The sequence below is a fragment of the Suncus etruscus genome, chromosome 15, assembly GCF_024139225.1.
Source record: "Suncus etruscus isolate mSunEtr1 chromosome 15, mSunEtr1.pri.cur, whole genome shotgun sequence".
Taxonomy (NCBI): Eukaryota; Metazoa; Chordata; class Mammalia; order Eulipotyphla; family Soricidae; genus Suncus; species Suncus etruscus.
The window spans coordinates 26386414-26395363 of NC_064862.1; positions in this window are offsets into that span (position 1 = coordinate 26386414).

Below are 8950 nucleotides of genomic sequence, written 5' to 3' on the forward strand. Positions count from 1 at the left end.
CACCCCCCATGTCAGGTGTGTGTGTGTGTGTGTGTGTGTGTGTGTGTGTGTGTGAGAGAGAGAGAGAGAGAGAGAGAGAGAGAGAGAGAGAGAAACAGATAGACAAACAGACAGACAAACAGACAGACAGACAGGGAAGCCACTGGCAGGCCATGGGATGCCCTATCTACAGGCTATTAGGGGATTAGTGATGTGGTGATGTTTAAAAATACAATTTCACTTGCAAAAAAAAAAACATGTTTATTCAGTGTCATAGAACTGGCTTCAGAAGAGGGCACAAAGAAGGCAGGAACATCTGGGCATGGCCTGCAGGGGCTATGGGCATGGGTGGGTAAAGGATGCCCAGGAACTGAGGAGACAAGAGAGGCCGACAGAGGCCAGAGGTATAGCACAGCAGGCAGGGCACTTGCCTTGCACACAGCCACTTCCGGCTCCATCCCCAGTATCCCATATGGTCCTGAGTGGAGAGCCAGGAGCATCACCACATGTGGTCCAAAAAAGAGGGGCCACAGGGAACTCACCCTTCAACTTAGGGATCCCACATGTCTCAAGGGCTGAGAAGCAGCCTGTGTTTTGCTCTTGGAGGTTGGAAGTGTGGAGGTTCCAAGCAGAGCTCAAGAAATCGGGGAGCCCCACCAGTGATTCTGGACCAATGGTGCTAAATTAAGCACAAGGACCAAGGATTCTTGGAGGCTATAGCTCCAGGGGCCTCCCCAGGCAGTGTTTGAGGCCTTTAGGGTGCACCTGGTGGTATTCAGGGGGGATGAACAAGGCCAGAATGATGCACTGTTCTGTCTCCTGTCCCATGCACTTACTCTCAAGATCGGTCACACTTGTAACTCCTTCTGGGGAAGACAACCAGGGGTGTTTGTAGCCTCTAAACAATGCTCCAGGTCCATACTTTGTACTCCTAAAGGTACATCTGGGACTCCCCAGGGTCCCCCAGGATAAGCTGAGGGACAGTCACAGCAGGGCCAACCTCTACCTCCAGCTCTGCCAGGTATGTCAAGCTCCTGCCTGATCTGGATGTCATGGTCCCCGCATCCTGTCTCCCTCCACTGGCTTGAGCTTGCCTCAGCTCAGAGGACGAAAAAGATTTATGCCCAGTGCATACACTCAAAAAGTGGCTGTTGCCTTTAGAGAGTTGTGACAATCAGAAATGCTCCAGGGACAGAATGGCCAGGCCTCCAGCCTCCTGGGGACCCATGTCATGAGATGCTCACAATGCTGAAGAGTGGATGAGCAGAAATAGGCAGAAATGAAGAAATAAGGAAACGTGTAGGCCTGAGACCCAGACCAGCCCCTCAACAAAAGGTGCTCCAAGCATTGGCAGGAGTTGCCCTGGGGGACCCTAGCACTGGCACCACATCCTCAGGACTGCTTTGATTCTTCCAGTCTTGCTAGCCAAGTACCACTGGGAGTAGCTGAGCCCTCATTGGAAGCTTTAAATAAAGAACCATTGGGGCCAGAGCAATAGCTTAGTGGGTAGGGTGTTTGCCTGCCTGGCACACAGTTGACCCAGGTTTGATCCCCTGCATCCTATTTGGTTGCCTAAGTCTGCCAAGAGCAATTTCTGAGTGCTGAGCCAGGAGTAACCCCTGAGCACTGTCTGTTGTGGCCCCAAAACAAACAAACAAAAAAACTATTTAGCATAGAATCACAGAGAATGATTCATGGGGGGGGGGTGCCACAAGCTGCTTTAAGAGGTCAAGGTGGACTGTCCTGCCTCTCCATTCCTTCCCTGAGTATTTCCAGAGACACAATTTCTGCAGGTGAGAAGATGCCCTTTTCCTCTTCTCCCATTCTCTCTCTTCCCCTCCTCTCTCATTCCTTCCTTTCTCCTTTCTCTCCCCTCCCCTCCCTTCCTCTTCCTTCTTTTCCCTTCCCCTCAGCACTTCTCCCCTCCTTTCCTTCTTTCTTTGCTGCCTCCCTTCTATTCTTTCCTTGCTCTCCTCTGCCTTTCCCCCTTTCTCTCCCTTCTCTTCCCCTCTCCTTTCCCCTCCCCCTCTCTTTCTCTTTCTTTTCCTTCTTCTGCCTTCCCCTTCCCTCCCTCCCTCTCCTTTTCCTGTCCCTTCCCCTTCTCTTTCCTCTCCTCTCTCCTAGTCTCCTTTTCCCCCCTCTCTTCCCTTTCTGTCTCTCCTCCCCTCTTCTCTCCTCTCTTCTCTCCCCTCCCCTTTCCTTTTTTTTTTTTTTTATTAAATTTAGTGACAATGAATTAGGACAATTCCCACCACCAGTGTTGACCTCCCTCCTCCATAGTTCCCAGCATGCATCCCAGACCTCCACCCTCAGCCCCCTGGACTGCTAGTGTAATAGGTCCCTTTTTGTGCATAGCCTGTTGTAGTTTGATTACTCCCAGAGACACTCACAATTTCTGCAGGCCATACCTCCAAGCAGAAATTCTCATCTCAGTGAGAATCCACTTGCCTACCATCCCCTTGCCCCTCAGCTGAGCAAGGGAAGAGAGAGAGGGGCCCCACGACTGTGAGTACTACCAGGACAGTACACAGCAGAGAAGGTGGCTTCCAAGGCAAAGCACTGGGTAGCTGCAAATTTAGGTGCCAGGTGGCCACTGTCCCCTCCTAGACAAGTGGGAGATAGGGGAAAGGGCAGGTGGTTTCACTGGAAAAGGGTCTCTCAGAGTCTGCCTTGATGCTTACGAATGGACCACAGATGGTATCTGAACCAAAATTACTCCTATTATGACTTGGTCAGGTACTTACCTATCCAGCTTATGCCTATCCAGCTCCATCTGGGCATATTTTCTTCTTAGAAAACACAAAAACAAGTCAACAAGACAAGCAGAGCCCTGGTGATTAAACCCCCACTGTGGATATGACACTTTGCAAAAGATAGTTTCCAGATGGATGTCAAGCCGGGGGACCACCTTTGTTGTTTTCCCTTTTACATGTAAAGGGAGATATGATCAGTTTTATAGTAAGAATGAGTCGAGATTATAAAAGCATCGAGCACAGCACCTGGATCTTGGTAACTGTTCTGCACACAGGCATCTGAAGTTCTTGGACCTGGGAGACCCCCATTTATTGTACTTGGCTTTGGCTGCCTGCCAAGAAACCCCAGCCAACCATGCCAGCACGCCTGGAATAAAAATTAAAAAAAAAAAAAAAAGAAGAAACCTTCTGCTTCAGAACCCATAATCCCATGGATGCCTGAGAGGGTGCCAAGCCTGATGGGCTATTTTTAGAGATGAAACATCATCCCAAACTCTGCAGGAGGAAAAAGGAGATGGTGTGAGCACACAACTTTCCATTATGCAGCGGCTCCAATTCACTGAGCTCTAAGGAAGCTACGAAGAGACCCAGAGAGATATTTTAACAGCCTGGGACATAAAGCACCTTCAAAAATGTCTTTGATTTAAGGCACCTCTGAGTATGTCTTTTAGTGCCAGCCACCATCCTTTGGCTCTGCCCAGGTTTTGGCTCCTGGGGTTTTCAAGGCATGTGATGTGAAGCCTGAAGTGAAGGAAGACAAGACAAGACATTTCCCGTGATCCACTCTCTAACCTGGTCCCCTCAGTGAAGGCCTGGAGACATGCCACTGCTTTTCAAACTTGTCTTTCTCATCTTTTCGAAGCCTGCCTGGTGAGTTCAACTAAGACTTTTGGGTGGTGATTTAAAAAGAAAATTTTACATTATAGATCATTTTTCACATAATTGACATAGTTGATCATAATACATTTGTTTCCAGGTAAGTGGGAGCAAAATTATTACAAAAGAGGAAAAGACAGAAAAAGAAAGAAAGAAAAAGAAAGAAAGAAAGAAAGAAAGAAAGAAAGAAAGAAAGAAAGAAAGAAAGAAAGAAAGAAAGAAAGAAAGAAAGAAAGAAAGAAAGAAAGAAAGAAAGAAAGAAAGAAAGAAAGAAAGAAAGAAAGAGAGAGAGAGAGAGAGAGAGAGAGAGAGAGAGAGAGAGGAAGGAAGGAAGGAAGGAAGGAAGGAAGGAAGGAAGGAAGGAAGGAAGGAAGGAAGGAAGAGAGGAAGGAAGGAAGGAAGAAAGAAAGAGAGGAAGGAAGGAAGGAAGGAAGGAAGGAAGGAAGGAAGGAAGGAAGGAAGAGAGAGAAAGAGAAAGAGATGAGAAAGGGAAAGGGAAAGGGAGAAAGAAAAGTGTACAGCAACAAGCAAATTTGTGAAAATTATTGTATCTCGCAATGAGGTTATTAAATCACATTAGGTTTAGAAAACTTGTTGTTAGTTGATAATTCTGTTACTTTTCTGAACATTAGGTGGTTTCAGATACATTTCAGCATTTAAATTGGTGTGTTCCTATGGGGGTTAACAGTATTAGACAAAAATGGAGTTGCTACATTGCTGCAAATGTTGTTGCAGAAAAAAAAAATGTTGTTGCAGGGGCCAGAAATCCTAAGCACAGTTACTGATACTTTGTCTGCTATGGGGCAGCTTTTAGGGCAGTGGTAGGCAACCTTTTTTTTTTTCAGTTGAGCCAAATCTCGCCAAAACCATGATTGAAATTTATTTTGAGAGCCACACAGGGCCCGCACTGACGGAGGCTAGAAGCAGAGTCTTGACTCCTGGAGCGGCCGCCGGCACACAAAAGAGCCAAATTAAAAGTGTAAATGGCAATACTCCCCAAAGCATTATACAGATTTAATGCTATCCCTCTAAAGATACCCATGACATTCTTCAAAGAAGTGGATCAGACACTTTTGAAATTCATTTGGAACAATAAACACCCTCGAATAGCCAAAGCAATCATTGGGAAAAAGAATATGGGAGGAATTACTTTCCCCAACTTTAAACTGTACTACAAAGCAATAGTTATCAAAACAGCATGGTATTGGAATAAGAACAGGCCCTCAGATCAGTGGAATAGGCTTGAATACTCAGAAAATTTTCCCCAGACATACAATCAACTAATTTTTGATAAAGGAGCAGGAAACCCTAAATGGAGCAGGGAAAGCCTCTTCAACAAGTGGTGTTGGCACAATTGGATAGCTGCTTGCAAAAAATTGAACTTAGACCCCCAGCTATCATCATGTACGAAGGTAAAATCCAAATGGATTAAAGACCTCGATATCAGCCCCAAAACCATAAGATATATAGAACAGCACATAGGCAAAACACTCCAGGACATTACAGGCATCTTCAAGGAGGAAACTGCACTCTCCAAGCAAGTGAAAGCAGAGATTAACAGATGGGAATATATTAAGCTGAGAAGCTTCTGCACCTCAAAGGAAATAGTGCCCAGGATACAAGAGCCACCCACTGAGTGGGAGAAACTATTCACCCAATACCCATCAGATAAGGGGCTAATCTCCAAAATATACAAGGCACTGACAGAACTTTACAAGAAAAAAACATCTAATCCCATCAAAAAATGGGGAGAAGAAATGAACAGACACTTTGACAAAAAAGAAATACAAATGGCCAAAAGACACATGAAAAAGTGCTCCACATCACTAATCATCAGGGAGATGCAAATCAAAACAACGATGAGATACCACCTCACACCACAGAGAATGGCACACATCACAAAAAATGAGAATAAACAGTGTTGGCGGGGATGTGGAGAGAAAGGAACTCTTATCCACTGCTGGTGGGAATGCCGTCTAGTTCAACCTTTATGGAAAGCGATATGGAGATTCCTCCAAAAACTTGAAATCGAGCTCCCATATGATCCAGCTATACCACTCCTAGGAATATACCCTAAGAACACAAAAATACAGTACAAAAACCCCTTCCTTACACCCATATTCATTGCAGCACTATTTACCATAGCAAGACTCTGGAAACAACCAAGATGCCCTTCAACAGATGAATGGCTAAAGAAACTGTGGTACATATACACAATGGAATATTATGCAGCTGTCAGGAGAGATGAAGTCATGAAATTTTCCTATACATGGATGTACACGGAATCTATTATGCTGAGTGAAATAAGCCAGAGAGAGAGAGAAAAACACAGAATGGTCTCACTCATCTATGGGTTTTAAGAAAAATGAAAGACATTCTTGCAATAATAATTTTTAGACACTAAAGAGAAAAGAGCTGGAAGTTCCAGCTCACCACAGGAAGCTCACCACAAAGAGTGATGAGTTTAACTAGAGAAATAACTACATTCTGAACTTTCCTAATAATGAGAATGTATGAGGGAAATGGAGAGCCTGTTTAGAGTACAGGCAGGGGTTAGGTGGGGAGGAGGGAGACTTGGGACATTGGTGGTAGGAATGTTGCACTGGTGATGGGTGGCGTTCTTTACATGACTGAAACCCAAACACAATCATGTATGTAATCAAGGTGTTTAAATAAAAAAAAAATAAAGTTTTAGAGCTATTGTGATAATAATAGTAGGGACTTATAAGCACTAAAAAAAAAAAAAAGTGTAAAGAGCCACATGTGGCTCGCGAGCGGCAGGTTGCTGACCACTGTTTAGGGCTTCTGGGAGTACAAAAAGGCAGGAAAGGATGCCTGCACTCTCTCCAAGTAAAGGTCATGGTTATATCAGCCCAAATACCAGCATATCTGGATTTTGGTCAGATTGGTATCTCTCTCTTCAGAGTCATAGAGGAGTGGTGAAGCAGGGCCATCGGTGAAGCAGCAATTATGGATGATGGCTGTATCAGTGTGACTTTGGCAGGATGGGTACTTGGCTCACTCTCTTCTCCCATGTTTGCTAGTTTTTAGCTGTGTGGCTGGTAACTGAATTTTACAAAAGGAGAAACGTTACAAGGAAGTGCTTGGGAGTGTATGGTCCAGGGTCTCCTGGATGGAGAGAAGGAGAATCCTGTTGGTTTTCTCTGTGGTTCATGAAATTAAACCAATGGCAAAGTGGACCTGAATGTACATCATTGGGAGGACCATAGGCCAGCATATGACCTTTTTTTTTTTATTTTGATCCTTAGAATTTTATTCCACATAGTAAGATCTCATCTTTCCAGCCATGTATAAGATTCTCCATTTCTTCATCCAGGTAGCAAACTAGAATTTTTTTTTTTTAGTTTAAAGCTAACAAACTAAAAAAAAAAACTACCAACAAAAAAGTAAACCACCTGTACTAAGCTGATATGAAAAAATAATAGCATTTTCCTCTCATTGATTATTATGTTTTATTTTTATTATCATTATTTAAGCACCATGAATACAAAATTGTTCATAATGGAGTTTCAGAAATAGAATGTACATCGCCCTTCACACCAGCATCTGACGTTTTCACTGCGTACTATCCCTCATGGCCTATGGGCAATGTTGTGTGCTAGAAATGTGGAGAGATGCTGGAGAGACTCTGGAAAGAAATGCCTTTCCCAAACATGTTAACACACATCGATTTTTGTCCTACAATTATCAGGTGCTGCAGGTATGCTAGACTAAGTCCCTCGTTTCAGCCAAGCAAATAGAAGGGAGGAACTAACGCTCCCAGCAGAGTCACAAAATGACTGCTCAACCACAAAACCAATCCCTCAGCTAACGCCCGACAGAAGCGAGGACCTGTGAATCCCAAGAAGACAGACACCCAAGCAGTCCTACCAGCATCTTTGTTTTGAAGAGTTGAACACTGATACAGCAATTATCTGGAGCAGTAGGGATGAAGCTGAGGGCGACAAGAATACAATGGGGCACTTTGTCATGGGGCGTCCACAGGGAGGGAGCTCACAGACAGACATTTTGTGCAATGAAAGAAATCAGTCACAAAAAAGGGTGCTCTGTTGGATTCTATCCGCAGGGATTTCAAGGACGGGCAAGAGAAATCAATGGAAGAAAAGAAGCTGCCGCCTGGGTTTGTCTTTGCAATAAATCGGAAGCAACAAGTGGAGACATTATGGAAAGCAACAGCTTAATTTGGCTGGATCTCTTTCTCTGTCTCTCTGTCTCTCTATCTCTCTTTTTTAAAACTTTATTGATTGATTGATTAATTGATTGGTTTTTGGGCCACACCCAGCAGTGCTCAGAGGTTATTCTTGGCTCTGCACTCAAAAATCACCCCTGGCAGGCTGGGGGATCATAAGAGTGCCAGTAATTGAACCAGGTCCCTACTGGATTGGCAGCATGCAAGGCAAACAGCCTACTGCTGTGCTATCTCTCCACCCCATTTCTCTCTCTCTCTCTCTCTCTCTCTCTCTTTCTCTCTCTCTCTCTCTCTCTCTTTCTCTCTCTCTCTCTCTCTCAGAGAGACACAACATTCCCATGCTTGTGCTCTATGCACTTGGTCCTTTCTGCCTCACTTATTATATTTGCAAAGAAGGAAAGAGGTGGGATGGACTCGAGATGGGATAAAAGAGAAAAAAAAAAAGTGAGAGGATTATCACATAGTCCCACAGCTAGGAAAGGCCACTTGGGTCAGTCCTGCTGGATTCCAAACTCCCAGAAATGACGTGGCTCTCACTCTCCCATCTACTGCTGCTGTATCAATACTGACTGATGGATGGATGGCATCTGTTAAGGACGTCTCAGTTACTTCAACATCCTGGCATCAGGATTTAGATCCCAGTAATTTTCCTCTGACCTTTTCCCCCCTTTGAATCACTCTCTTGGTTCTGGAGAAGGAGAAATTTGCTCCAAACTGGCTCTAATGAGTCCCCACAGTGGCCTGGGGCTTCTTGGTGAATCTTGGTCTCTGCTCCTTAGGCCATCACAAGGGAATGTGGACAGAGGAACAGAGAAGGGTATTGATCCCGGTTCATTATGCAAATGCATATGGCGGCAGCCAACTATGCTCAATAAAACCTTGACAGAGATGCCTTGGGCCTGAGTGACGATCCCAGACACACCTCCGGGACTCAAGACTCAGTTTCTTTACCTGGCTAGATGGGATGTTGAGAAGGACATTCGATCAAACAAGAAGAGAAGAAGGTTCTAGTTAAGATGCACGACTGTGGTTTGATGGCTTAATAGTTTTGTAAATGCATGGAGAAACCGAGGAGAAGCAAATTTCCCTTTTTTCTCCCAGAAAGCTTCATTTTATAACAGAGCATCTGAAA